Raw genomic sequence first — 13,827 nt, 5'->3', positions numbered from 1 at the left:
CCTGATCAATGAGCCCTGGTCCTGATCATTGGGCCCTGGTCCTGATCACTGAGCCCTGGTCCTGATCACTGGGCCCTGGTCCTGATCACTGATCCCTGGTCCTGATCACTGGGCCCTGGTCCTGATCACTGAGCCCTGGTCCTGATCACTGGGCCCTGGTCCTGATCACTGGGCCCTGGTCCTGATCACTGATCCCTGGTCCTGATCACTGGGCCCTGGTCCTAATCACTGATCCCTGGTCCTGATCACTGGGCCCTGCTCCTGATCACTGGGCCCTGCTCCTGATCACTGGGCCCTGGTCCTGATCACTGAGCCCTGGTCCTGAGCACTGGGCCCTGATCCTGATCACTGATCCCTGGTCCTGATCACTGAGTCCTGGTCCTGGCCACTGATCCCCGGTCCTGATCACTGAGTCCCAGTCCTGATCACTGATCCCCGGTCCTGATCACTGGGCCCTGGTCCTGATCACTGGGCCCTGCTCCTGATCACTGGGCCCTGGTCCTGATTACTGATCCCTGGTCCTGATCACTGAGCCCCGGTCCTGATCACTGGGCCCTGGTCCTGATCACTGATCCCTGGTCCTGATCACTGGGCCCTGGTCCTGATCACTGATCCCTGGTCCTGATCACTGAGCCCCGGTCCTGATCACTGATCCCTGGTCCTGATCACTGATCCCTGGTCCTGATCACTGGGCCCTGGTCCTGATCACTGATCTCCGGTCCTGATCACTGATCCCCGGTCCTGATCACTGATCTCCGGTCCTGATCACTGATCCCCGGTCCTGATCACTGTTCCCTGGTCCTGATCACCGAGCCCTGGTCCTGATCACCGGGCCCTGGTCCTGATCACTGGGCCCTGGTCCTGATCACTGGGCCCTGATCCTGATCACTGATCCCTGGTCCTGATCACTGAGTCCTGGTCCTGGTCACAGATCCCCGGTCCTGAACACTGAGTCCCAGTCCTGATCACTGATCCCCGGTCCTGATCACTGGGCTCTGCTCCTGATCACTGGGCCCTGGTCCTGATCACTGAGCCCTGGTCCTGAGCACTGGGCCCTGATGATGATCACTGGGCCCTGTCCTGATCACTGATCCCTGGTCCTGTTCACTGAGCCCTGGTCCTGATCACTGGGCCCTGGTCCTGATCACTGATCCCTGGTGTTGATCACTGGGCCCGGGTCCTGATCACTGGGCCCTGGTCCTGATCACTGATCCCTGGTCCTGATCACTGAGTCCTGGTCCTGATCACTGATCCCCAGTCCTGATCACTGGACCCTGCTCCTGATCACTGGGCCCTGCTCCTGATCACTGGGTCCTGGTCCTGATCACTGAGCCCTGGTCCTGATCACTGATCCCTGGTCCTTATCACTGATCCCTGGTCCTGATCACTGATCCCCGGTCCTGATCACTGATCCCCGGTCCTGATCACTGGGCCCTGCTCCTGATCACTGGGCCCTGGTCCTGATCACTGATCCCTGGTCCTGATCACTGGGCCCTGGTCCTGATCACTGAGCCCTGGTCCTGATCACTGGGCCCTGGTCCTATTCACTGGGCCCTGGTCCTGATCACTGAACCCTGGTCCTGATCACTGGGCCCTGGTCCTGATCACTGGGGCCTGGTCCTGATCACTGAGTCCTGGTCCTGATCACTGAGCCCTGGTCCTGATCACTGATCCCTGGTCCTGATCACTGGGCCCTGGTCCTGATCACTGGGCCCTGGTCCTGATCACTGATCTCCGGTCCTGATCACTGATCCCCGGTCCTGATCACTGATCTCCGGTCCTGATCACTGATCCCCGGTCCTGATCACTGTTCCCTGGTCCTGATCACCGAGCCCTGGTCCTGATCACCGGGCCCTGGTCCTGATCACTGGGCCCTGGTCCTGATCACTGGGCCCTGATCCTGATCACTGATCCCTGGTCCTGATCACTGAGTCCTGGTCCTGGTCACAGATCCCCGGTCCTGAACACTGAGTCCCAGTCCTGATCACTGATCCCCGGTCCTGATCACTGGGCTCTGCTCCTGATCACTGGGCCCTGGTCCTGATCACTGAGCCCTGGTCCTGAGCACTGGGCCCTGATGATGATCACTGGGCCCTGTCCTGATCACTGATCCCTGGTCCTGTTCACTGAGCCCTGGTCCTGATCACTGGGCCCTGGTCCTGATCACTGATCCCTGGTGTTGATCACTGGGCCCGGGTCCTGATCACTGGGCCCTGGTCCTGATCACTGATCCCTGGTCCTGATCACTGAGTCCTGGTCCTGATCACTGATCCCCAGTCCTGATCACTGGACCCTGCTCCTGATCACTGGGCCCTGCTCCTGATCACTGGGTCCTGGTCCTGATCACTGAGCCCTGGTTCTGATCACTGATCCCTGGTCCTTATCACTGATCCCTGGTCCTGATCACTGATCCCCGGTCCTGATCACTGATCCCCGGTCCTGATCACTGGGCCCTGCTCCTGATCACTGGGCCCTGGTCCTGATCACTGAGCCCTGGTCCTGAGCACTGGGCCCTGATCCTGATCACTGATCCCTGGTCCTGATCACTGAGTCCTGGTCCTGGCCACTGATCCCCGATCCTGATCACTGAGCCCCAGTCCTGACCACTGATCCCCGGTCCTGATCACTGGGCCCTGGTCCTGATCACTGGGCCCTGCTCCTGATCACTGGGCCCTGGTCCTGATCACTGATCCCTGGTCCTGATCACTGAGCCCTGGTCCTGATCACTGGGCCCTGCTCCTGATCACTGGGCCCTGGTCCTGATCACTGAGCCCTGGTCCTGAGCACTGGGCCCTGATAATGATCACTGATCCCTGGTCCTGATCACTGATCCCTGGTCCTGATCACTGAGACCTGGTCCTGATCACTGGGCCCTGGTCCTGATCACTGATCCCTGGTGTTGATCACTGGGCCCTGGTCCTGATCACTGGGCCCTGCTCCTGATCACTGGGACCTGGTCCTGATCACTGAGCCCTGGTCCTGATTACTGGGCCCTGATCCTGATCACTGATCCCTGGTCCTGATCACTGAGTCCTGGTCCTGGCCACTGATCCCCGGTCCTGATCACTGAGTCCCAGTCCTGACCACTGATCCCCGGTCCTGATCACTGGGCCCTGGTCCTGATCACTGGGCCCTGGTCCTGATCACTGATCCCTGGTCCTGATCACTGAGCCTTGGTCCTGATCACTGGGCCCTGCTCCTGATCACTGGGCCCTGGTCCTGATCACTGAGCCCTGGTCCTGAGCACTGGGCCCTGATAATGATCACTGATCCCTGGTCCTGATCACTGATCCCTGGTCCTGATCACTGAGACCTGGTCCTGATCACTGGGCCCTGGTCCTGATCACTGATCCCTGGTGTTGATCACTGGGCCCTGGTCCTGATCACTGGGCCCTGGTCCTGATCTCTGAGCCCTGGTCCTGATCACTGAGCCCTGGTCCTGATCACTGGGCCCTGGTCCTATTCACTGCGCCCTGGTCCTGATCACTGATCCCTGGTCCTGATCACTGAGCCCTGGTCCTGATCACTGATCCCTGGTCCTGATCACTGATCCCTGGTCCTGATCACTGGGCCCTGGTCCTGATCACTGAGCCCTGGTCCTGATCACTGGGCCCTGGTCCTGATCACTGAGCCCTGGTCCTGATCACTGGGCCCTGGTCCTGATCACTGAGCCCTGAGCCCTGGTCCTGATCAATGGGCCCTGGTCCTGATCACTGAGCCCTGGTCCTGATCACTGGGCCCTGGTCCTGATCACTGGGCCCTGGTCCTGATCACTGAGCCCTGGTCCTGATCACTGATCCCTGGTCCTGATCACTGGGCCCTGGTCCTAATCACTGATCCCTGGTCCTGATCACTGGGCCCTGGTCCTGATCACTGGGCCCTGGTCCTGATCACTGATCCCTGGTCCTGATCACTGGGCCCTGGTCCTGATCACTGAGCCCTGGTCCTGATCACTGGGCCCTGGTCCTGATCACTGAGCCCTGAGCCCTGGTCCTGATCAATGGGCCCTGGTCCTGATCACTGGGCCCTGGTCCTGATCACTGAGCCCTGGTCCTGATCACTGGGCCCTGGTCCTGATCACTGATCCCTGGTCCTGATCACTGGGCCCTGGTCCTGATCACTGGGCCCTGCTCCTGATCACTGGGCCCTGGTCCTGATCACTGATCCCTGGTCCTGATCACTGAGGCTGATCCTGATCACTGGGCCAGGTCCTGATACTGGACCTGGTCTTGATCACTGAGTCCTGGTCCTGTTCACTGAGCCTGGTCCTGATCACGGGGCCCTGGTCCTAAAAACTGTGCCCTCTCCTCTCTCAGCCAGGCCCTCACATTCTGTCCATTCATCCTGGAGCCCTCGTTCTTTGGCTTCATCACTTTATCTTAGATCCTGAGTCCTTTTCCCACCCCATGGTCCTGAGTCCTGACCCTCATAAGAAGTCACTCACACAGAGGAAGGAGAGCCTCCCAGGGGCCCCAAGACCCTCTTGGTCTGAGCACTGGATGGAGAATGAGGTGATGCCTCATCACCTGGCTTCATCCCTTCCCTTACCCTTAGGTGTTTGTAGATGCCAGGCCAACTTCATGGAAAGAAAATTGGCCCAGGGCCCAGGCTGCATGAGCCAGACCCCAGTCCATGGGGGTCACCAGGCACACAGTTACCAGAAGGGGAGGGCTTGGGTGCAGGAGTGTAGGCAGGATGGGGGATGCAATGGTGTTTGTGTTCTCTTGTTTTTCTTCTCAAGCCTCCTGCACCTCATCACCTGCTGAAACACCCAAAATAGCTCTATGGGGAGGCTGAGTCATTGCGAGCACAGGCTAGCCCAGGTGTCCCAGCCAGACTGCTGTTCTGAGAATCATGTCCCAAAACAGAGACCTAGCCACTTGGGCCTGGGGCCTGGCAAGTGGCCAAAGCCCAGGAGAGCCCTTTGGGAGCAGTGAGTTTCCCGAGACCTGCAGAGGGCCCTAGCCCCCACCCCGTACCAGCCCACATCAGCCTAGGGTCAGCCAGGATCTTCACAAGGTCAGCTGGGATCACCCTGAATAGCCAACGTCAGCCTAGGATCAGCCAGTGTAACTAGGGTCAGTCCAGGGTCAGCCAGGATTAGGCAAAGTTCAACCTGGCTCTGCCAGGTTGAGCAGTGTCAACAGGGTCAGCTCAGAGTCAGCCAGGGTCAGCTAGGGTCAACTCAAGGTCAATCAGGGTCAACCCACAGTCAGCCAGGGTCAGGCCAGGGTCAGCCTAGGTTCTACCAGGGTCTGCACAGGTTATTCTGGCATCCAGCCAGGTTGGACCATCGGGGCTCTTGCCAGCTACAGGACCCTTCAGGGTGTCGCTCCCATGTTGGCTGAGCCCGCGACAGAGCCAGGCCCAGATGGGGAGCTGGCGTCGTGGGGTCCAGCAATGACTTCGCCTGGCCCCGAGCCCCATGCACCCTGTCCCTCCTCTTCCCCTATGCCAGGCTGACGTCGTGGGGTCCAGCAATGACTTCGCCTGGCCCCGAGCCCCATGCACCCTGTCCCTCCTCTTCCCCTATGCCAGGCTGGCGTCGTGGGGTCCAGCAATGACTTCGCCTGGCCCCGAGCCCCATGCACCCTGTCCCTCCTCTTCCCCTATGCCAGGCCCCACAGCTGGGGGCAGGCTGCAGGCACCACCCTGGGACCCCAGCAGCTTCCCCCCGGGCCATGGGCCAGGAACAGCCCACAGGGCTCACGGCAGGACCCACGTCCCACACGCAGGGACGTGGAGGGATCAGCAAAGGGAGACAGCACCAGGGTCAGCGACAGGGACAGGGCTGGGAGAGACAGAGACAGGGGGAAACATGAGACCTGGACAGAGAGAGAAACACGGAGATGCAGGGAGGCAGAGAGGACAGATCAAGGAGATAAAGAGACGCAGAGAGACAGAAAGGGCCGTGAGGTGGGCACAGGCATCCGTGCAAGCCCCTCACACACTCGCACCCTGCTGCCGACAGAGACACGTGTACAGGAGAGCCCCTGACCACACAGACCTCCTCACCCCACACCCACACTCACACTCACACCCACACTCACACACACTCACACCCACACCCACACAATCACACTCACACACACTCACAGTCACACCCACACCCACACTCACACTCACACACTCACACCCACACTCCTCCCTCCAGGCCCTTGGGGCTCAGGGAGCCCCACTGAGGCTCACTCAGGCCCGGCCACTTCCTTTGGGGCCGAGAACCTGCCCAGGTATCTGCATCCACCAGCCCCACCGCTCACCCGCCATGTGCCCCCGTCCTGCCTCGGGGGTCCCATCTGGGAGGTGGGCACATGCCCTCCGCTCGGGGAAGGCCCCGCACACACACGGTGCAGGAGCCCAGGGGCACAGGTCAGCTGGCAGCTGGGAGCGGCCGAGTGAGCCCTGGGTCAGAACCGGGGGCCTGAGTGCAGGTGGGGGCAGAGAGGCTCGGGAACCCACCTGCACCTCCGGGATCCGACCCCCAAGGTCTCTGGGATCCCCTCGGCCCTCCACCCTGTGTGCTGGCACTGTGCTTGCCAGGGCAGGCCTCCAGGCCTCGGGGAGAAACCCACAGGCCTGTCTGGGCCCTGAGCACGGGGCTGGCAGAAGGGCCAGAGCCCAGGGGAGCCGGGAGGTGCTGGGACCCCGGGGCACTGGGACCCCAGCCCCGGGGCTCAGTCCTGGGGCTGGTGCAGGGCCCCGCTCGAGGGGCTGACAGCCAGGGGCTCTGGGCCGGCTGCCCTTGGAGCCGGTGCTCAGAAGCCAGCAGAGCGGGGCGGCCAGCACTGCTCAGCCTGAAGACAACGGTGACGCTGCGAGGCCGACAGCACAGGGGGCTGGGGGCAACTTCCGGATGGCGGGGGTGCCCCGCAGGGGCCTGTGCGGGCCCGTGTCCGTGGGAGCGTCTGGCCGAGGCTCATCCCGCCCTGGCCCAGGAGCAGCCGGGGGGGATGGGGAATGAGGGCAGCGGAGCAGCGAGGTGGGGGCAACAGGGCCGGGTGGGGGGCGGGGGGGGGCGGTTTGCTCTGACTGAGCCCAGCTGCAGGGCGGCTGCTGCGTGCAGAACAGACCTGGGGTCTGAGGCGGGGCCTCAGGGTGACGGCTGAGTGTCCAGGTGACAGACCTGGGGTCTGAGGCGGGGCCTCAGGGTGACGGCTGAGTGTCCAGGTGACAGACCTGGGGTCTGAGGCGGGGCCTCAGGGTGACGGCTGAGTGTCCAGGTGACAGACCTGGGGTCTGAGGCGGGGCCTCAGGGTGACGGCTGAGTGTCCAGGTGACAGACCTGGGGTCTGAGGCGGGGCCTCAGGGTGACGGCTGAGTGTCCAGGTGACAGACCTGGGGTCTGAGGCGGGGCCTCAGGGTGACGGCTGAGTGTCCAGGTGACAGACCTGGGGTCTGAGTCGGGGCGGGGGCCTCAGGGTGACGGCTGAGTGTCCAGGTGACAGACCTGGGGTCTGAGGCGGGGCGGGGGCCTCAGGGTGACGGCTGAGTGTCCAGGTGGGAGCGTCAGGGGCTCGGGACCTGGGGTCTGAGGCGGGGCGGGGGCCTCAGGGTGACGGCTGAGTGTCCAGGTGGGAGCGTCAGGGGCTCGGGGCTGGGGGTCCAGGTGGGGGTCCAGTTGGAGGTGGGGAGCCCTGGGGTGAGGGGTGGCAGGACTGGGAGGGAGTGTGTTGGCAGAGAGGAGCATTTCGACTCTGCCGATTAGAGGTATTTCAAACACACACGGCAGCCAGGAGAGTTGTCTCGGCAGGCCTGCCATTGCACGTGTGTCAACATCACACATGTGTCTGTGTCCCTCTGCCCGCTCCCCGTGTTGCTCAGCACTTTCCAGGGTCCATCTGAAAACCCTTGCTGAGGAAGGCGAGGGGCCTGGGTCGGGGTGCGTTCAGGCTTGTCCACCTGACCGCAGGCCCTGACAGCCCACGTCTCACCTGTAAACCTCAGCCCGAGTCTCCAAGGACCGGAGGCTCTGGTGGGTCCTAACTTCTCAGTGTCACCCCGGCCACTCAAAGTCTCCCACACTGAGTCCTGCATCCTTGGTGGTCCCGCTTGGACCCTTGCCACTGTCCTGTGGCCCCGGGCATGGGTCCGGGTGTCAGGGCCACTCCAGCTCCTCGGACCCTCGGGCCCTCCGGGGGAACCCTCTGGAGCCGCGGGTGTGGGCGTCGGTGCCGTGACCATCACTGCCCAGCCTGGCCCCAGCCTCGCCTGCCAGAGCCGCAAACTCCAGAGGGTAGCCCTGTCCGCCGCTGGCCTTGGGACTGTGTTTCATTAGAGATCACAGATGGGGGCTCCCACCCCTTCTGTCCCTTCTTCATGGGTCAGCTGGAACCTTCCAAAAGGAGAAGCTCCCTCATCTACTGCCTGAAGATCATGGAGCACAGATCACTCAGGAGTGGGTGCAGGTTCTCACGTCCTCCCCTTATGCACCAGCTCAAGACAGGGAGAAATGCAGATGGGGAGACAGAGATGGACAGAGGGGGAGAGACAGAGACAGAGGAAGAGGGGACATAGAGATGGAGAGATAGGGAACAAGAGACAGAAACAGAGAGAGAAAGAGACATAGAAGAGACACAGAGAGACAGAGAGATAGACAGACAGAGACATAGACGGAGAGGGACAGAGACAGAGAGACATGGAAACATAGAGATAGAGAGAGAACAAGAGACAGAAGGAGAGAAAGAGACAGAGACACAGAAAGACAGAGACACAGAGAGATAGAGAGACACAGAGAGAGAGACAGAGAGGGAGAGACAGAGATGAACAGAGGGGGAGAGAGACAGAGATAAAGACATAGAGAGACAGACAGCGGGAGAGAGACAGAGACACACAGAAACAGACACACAGAGAGAGGGAGCGGGAGAGAAAGACACACACACAGAGACAGAGAGACACAGAGATAGAAAGATACAGAGAGACAGAGAGAGAACAAGAGACAGAAACAGAGACAAAGAGATACACGGAGAGACACAGAGAGAGACAGAGATAGACAGACAGACACAGAGAGACAGACAGAGAGAAAGAAATAGACATAGGACATAAAAACAGAGAGAGACAGAGATAGAGAGACACACAGAGAGAAAGAGAGAGACAGAAACAAAGAGAAATACAGAGAGACAGAGAGAGAACCAGAGAGAGACAGAGACAGGGAGAGACCTGGGTGTCAGGAGAAGGGGACGGGGGAGAGTCAGAGAGCGACGGAGACAGAGGCTCCAGTGGAGACGGGTGTGGACCGTAGGATGAGGACGGGGCAGGGCAGGGTCATGGGAGGGACAGGTGGACGGGACTCGGGTGCCGTGGCCACCCTGGGGTCCCACAGGCTTGTGTGTGGCCTCAGGCCAGCTCCCTGGCCCTGTGGGTCCTCGTCATCCTGGGCTCTCAAGTGGGGACTGCCAGGCCAGTAGGGTGGCCAGCGTCTGGACCACAAGGGTCCCTCTCCTCTGCCCCCTCCCGATCCCCATTACCCTCCCCCCAGTGTTGGGGCCTGTGGGTCGCCCGTGGGGGACCAGGGTCACAAAGATGCAAGCAAGCTGAGAACAATTGTAGTTCACTAGATCGCCATGCGCAGGGCAGTCACTGACCCAGGGTGGGCCCGGTGGGCTCTGCCCTGTGGGAGGGGGCACAAGGCACCCCGATTCCTGAGGCCTAGGCCAACCTGCCACACTGGGGGTGGGGGGCGGTGGCTGGAGCTGCAGGTGGGTGGTCAGCACAAGCTATTTCGGAAACATCCTCAGAGGCTGAGAGACTTGTTTTTCGGTGTGGAACAAACAGCCATTTGCATGTACCCTCTGGGGCCAAGTTTGCCCCAAATGAGTAACCTGGGGAGAAACTGAGCCGGCCTCACACCTGCCTGGGGGGAGCGGGGGTGGGGGGAAGCGGGCCCAGGTCACGGCCTGGCCTCGGGGCCCAGAGACCCTGACGAGGCAGCCCCCAGCCCGCCAACGGCCCTGCCAGCGCAGCGCTGAGCGCGCAGCCTGGACCCCCAGGGAAGCCCCCGGCAGCCCCGCAGGCAGGTCCCTCCCCAGAGGAAAATGTGAGACTCAGAGGCCTGCTCGGCCGCTTGTGCCCTTGGCCAGCTAGGACGCGGCACCTAGGGGCCCAGGATGGTGGGAGGGAGCCCAGACCCCACCACTGGTGTTTGAAGGACAGCGGCCAGGGCCCACGCCTGGGTGGCCGCGGTGTCACCGGCCCACTGGCGGGAGGTGCCTGCGAGAAGCTGGTACTGGCCTCGGCAAGGGGGGCAGGAGCGGGGGAAGGCCTCCTGGCCTTGGTGGCCTGGCTGGCATCTTGGGTGGTGGCCGAGGAGGCCGCGTGGCTGGGGGAGAACCTGTAGGCCGCGCTCATGTGGGCACAGGGGCCCCAGTGCTGGCTCCACACGGGCCCTCTGACTCCAGGGACTGAAAACTGGTGAATAATTCAAGGGCGCCTTATGCCCTGCGATCGCCAGACAGTCGCTGAGGGCGCCGCTCCTTCCAGAGGGTTCCCAGCTAACACGTGATGGGCTGGAGAAGTGGGAGACCTCCTTGAACCCTCCGTGAAATGAGGCCCCCATCCCATGTCCCTGCCTCTGCCTGGACCTGGGTCCCTTCTCCATGGCAGCTAGAGGGACAGGGTCCCAGCAGGTCACACCCTGCAGCTGGGCTCAGTCAGAGCAAACCGCCCCCCCCCCGCCCCCCACCCGGCCCTGTTGCCCCCACCTCGCTGCTCCGCTGCCCTCATTCCCCATCCCCCCCGGCTGCTCCTGGGCCAGGGCGGGATGAGCCTCGGCCAGACGCTCCCACGGACACGGGCCCGCACAGGCCCCTGCGGGGCACCCCCGCCATCCGGAAGTTGCCCCCAGCCCCCTGTGCTGTCGGCCTCGCAGCGTCACCGTTGTCTTCAGGCTGAGCAGTGCTGGCCGCCCCGCTCTGCTGGCTTCTGAGCACCGGCTCCAAGGGCAGCCGGCCCAGAGCCCCTGGCTGTCAGCCCCTCGAGCGGGGCCCTGCACCAGCCCCAGGACTGAGCCCCGGGGCTGGGGTCCCAGTGCCCCGGGGTCCCAGCACCTCCCGGCTCCCCTGGGCGCTGGCCCTTCTGCCAGCCCCGTGCTCAGGGCCCAGACAGGCCTGTGGGTTTCTCCCCGAGGCCTGGAGGCCTGCCCTGGCAAGCACAGTGCCAGCACACAGGGTGGAGGGCCGAGGGGATCCCAGAGACCTCAGCGGTCGGACCCCGGAGGTGCAGGTGGGTCCCCGAGCAGCTCTGCCCCCACCTGCACTCAGGCCCCCGGCTCTGACCCAGGGCTCACTGGGCCGCTCCCAGCTGCCAGCTGACCTGTGCCCCTGGGCTCCTGCACTGTGTGTGTGCGGGGCCTTCCCCGAGCGGAGGGCATGTGCCCACCTCCCAGATGGGACCCCCGAGGCAGGACGGGGGCACATGGCGGGTGAGCGGTGGGGCCGGTGGATGCAGACACCTGGGCAGGTTCTCGGCCCCAAAGGAAGTGGCCGGGCCTGAGTGAGCCTCAGTGGGGCTCCCTGAGCCCCAAGGGCCTGGAGGGAGGAGTGTGTGGGTGTGAGTGTGTGAGTGTGAGTGTGGGTGTGAATGTGTGAGTGTGAGTGTGGGTGTGAGTGTGTGAGTGTGGGTGTAGGTGTGTGAGTGTGGGTGTGGGTGTCTATATGTTCATCCTGTGTGTGTGAGTGTGTCAGTGTGCTCTGGGTGTGTGGGGGGAGGGGGAGTGAGAGTTCAGGTGTTGTGTGTCTGTATTTTGTTTGTGGGTGTGTAGCGGGTGTGGGTGTTGTGTTCAGTGTGTGTGTCTCTCAGTGTGCTTCTCTGTGTGTATGTGAGTTGGGTGAGCGTGTATTCACGGGACACCTGCCCTGAGGCCCCCACTTCCCCCCAAGGCCGAGTCACGGGGCGCCCACCCAGTCCCGGCCAGGCCCCGACCCCAAGGGTCTCCTCGGCCCCCCACTCGCCACCCCCCCCTCCTCGGGTGGGAGCCTCTGTTTGGGGCCGGGAGTCTGGGGGCTCTGCCCAGGCCAGCTTGGAGCTGGGTAATTCCACAAGCCCCAGCCTTCTGACACACACATGCACAGGCACACAGGCCCTAGCACAGGGCTGTGCGCCACACCTGCCCCAGGACACCCCAGCCATTGTTCAGCACGGTGCTCACATCATAAATGCACGTCTCCTCTGTGGCACAGGCCACACCCTGCCTGGCCCCCCACCCAGCCCTGTCACTGCCCCCAGGGGGCTGAGGGGCACGCAGGGACCCGGAGGAGAGACAGAGGTCTTGTCCTGGGGGTGACAATGAACCAGGCCTGGAAGGTGAGGGGGGGAGCTGGCCAGGAGCCTCCACTGCACACCTGTACACACCTACACACATCTGCACACGCCTGTGCACACCCACACACATCTACACACGCCTGTGCACACCCTCACACCTGTGCACACCTACATACTATACAGATCTACACACACTACACTTGCAGGTCATGCTCACGCCATGCGCCTTCACACATTTGCGTGCTCACCAACATGTTTACACTCACACGCACACAAGTGGATTGTGGGCCCTGAGGTTTGCACTTGGGGTCAGAGAAAGCTGGCCGAGCGGGCACCTTGGCCTCTCCAGCCTCCCTGGTCAGCACCAAGGTCAGAGTCATGAGGCCATGGTGAGGGGACCGCACTGCCACACAGAGCCCAGGCGAGGAGCAGACCTCATCACCTGCGTCTGAGGACCCCTGGGCAGCCAGTGCTGGGGCCAAGTGTGTGCGCACATGTGTGTTGGTGTGTGTGTGTGCACACGCATGGGATGTGAGTGTGCAGCCGGGGCCTGCTGTCACTGAGCCTCACTTTCTATCTGTCCCCTTGGCCCAGGGAGACAGTGGTTCTGGAAGGTTCCCTCTGGCAGAGCCGTGGGCCACACCCAGGTGGGAGGCTTAGCCTCAGGGGCTTCCCTGCCAAGGCCACGGCCCAGGCCTGAGCTCCACACGCTGCCCGGGGTCCTGCCGGGACCCTCACTGCCCCGCTGGGGAGGCTGGATGTGGGTGCCCCTCCCCCAGCCCAGTCTGAGAAACAAGCCCCGAGGGTGCTGGCTGCGGCCCCACCCCCGCCCCACACAGAGCACAAACACACTTGCAAATGTTTCTAAAAACGGGCCAAGGTTGAGCCACAGAGCAGGTGGGGCCCCGGGGGGAAAGCCCCACTGCCCTGAGACTGAAAGAGCAGAGCCAGGACCCCAGGGCATTTGCATTGTTGACGGCAGGGAGGGGGCCCAGCTGGGCCAGCTGGCGGGGAAGGTTCCTGACCATCCTCTCCCCACGTCCTGGGCACCCCTCCCCCCAGGTGGCCAAGCCCGTGCCATGGCCGGGCCAGAGTGCCCAGGCACCCAGGCCGCTTCCCAGAGGCCTGCCTGGAGGAGGGGGTCCCATGGACGGGAGGGACCAGGCACAGCCCCACAGAGCCCAGCACTCTGGGAAGTAGGCTGTGCAGGCCAGCCAGGGACGAGGTCCCTGGCCCAGGACCTGGTCCCACCCAGCCCACAGCTCCGGCCTCACGGCCCCTCGTGGCCCATCCTGCCACCAAACCTTTGTCCCTGCTGTGCCCAGAACAGGGGCTGCCCACTCCACGGTCAACCTGCACACTCTGCCTCATGGAGGCCCCGTGAGACCCCACACACAAGAGGCCTCTGGTCCCATCGTCCTGCAGACTGAGACCCCGGAGGGCCAGCGAGGGTGTGGTGACCGTGGCGAGGAGCACCTGTGGGTGCCCACATCTGCCAGGGTCCAGGCCTGTGCCTGCACCCACCTCCCCAGCCAGGCCCAGGCCCACCAGGGAAGACTTGTCAACTGAGGG

The sequence above is a fragment of the Balaenoptera acutorostrata genome, chromosome 3, assembly GCF_949987535.1.
Source record: "Balaenoptera acutorostrata chromosome 3, mBalAcu1.1, whole genome shotgun sequence".
NCBI lineage: Eukaryota > Metazoa > Chordata > Mammalia > Artiodactyla > Balaenopteridae > Balaenoptera > Balaenoptera acutorostrata.
The sequence above is the reverse complement of the archived record's forward strand: the minus strand, read 5'-3'. Positions refer to the sequence as shown.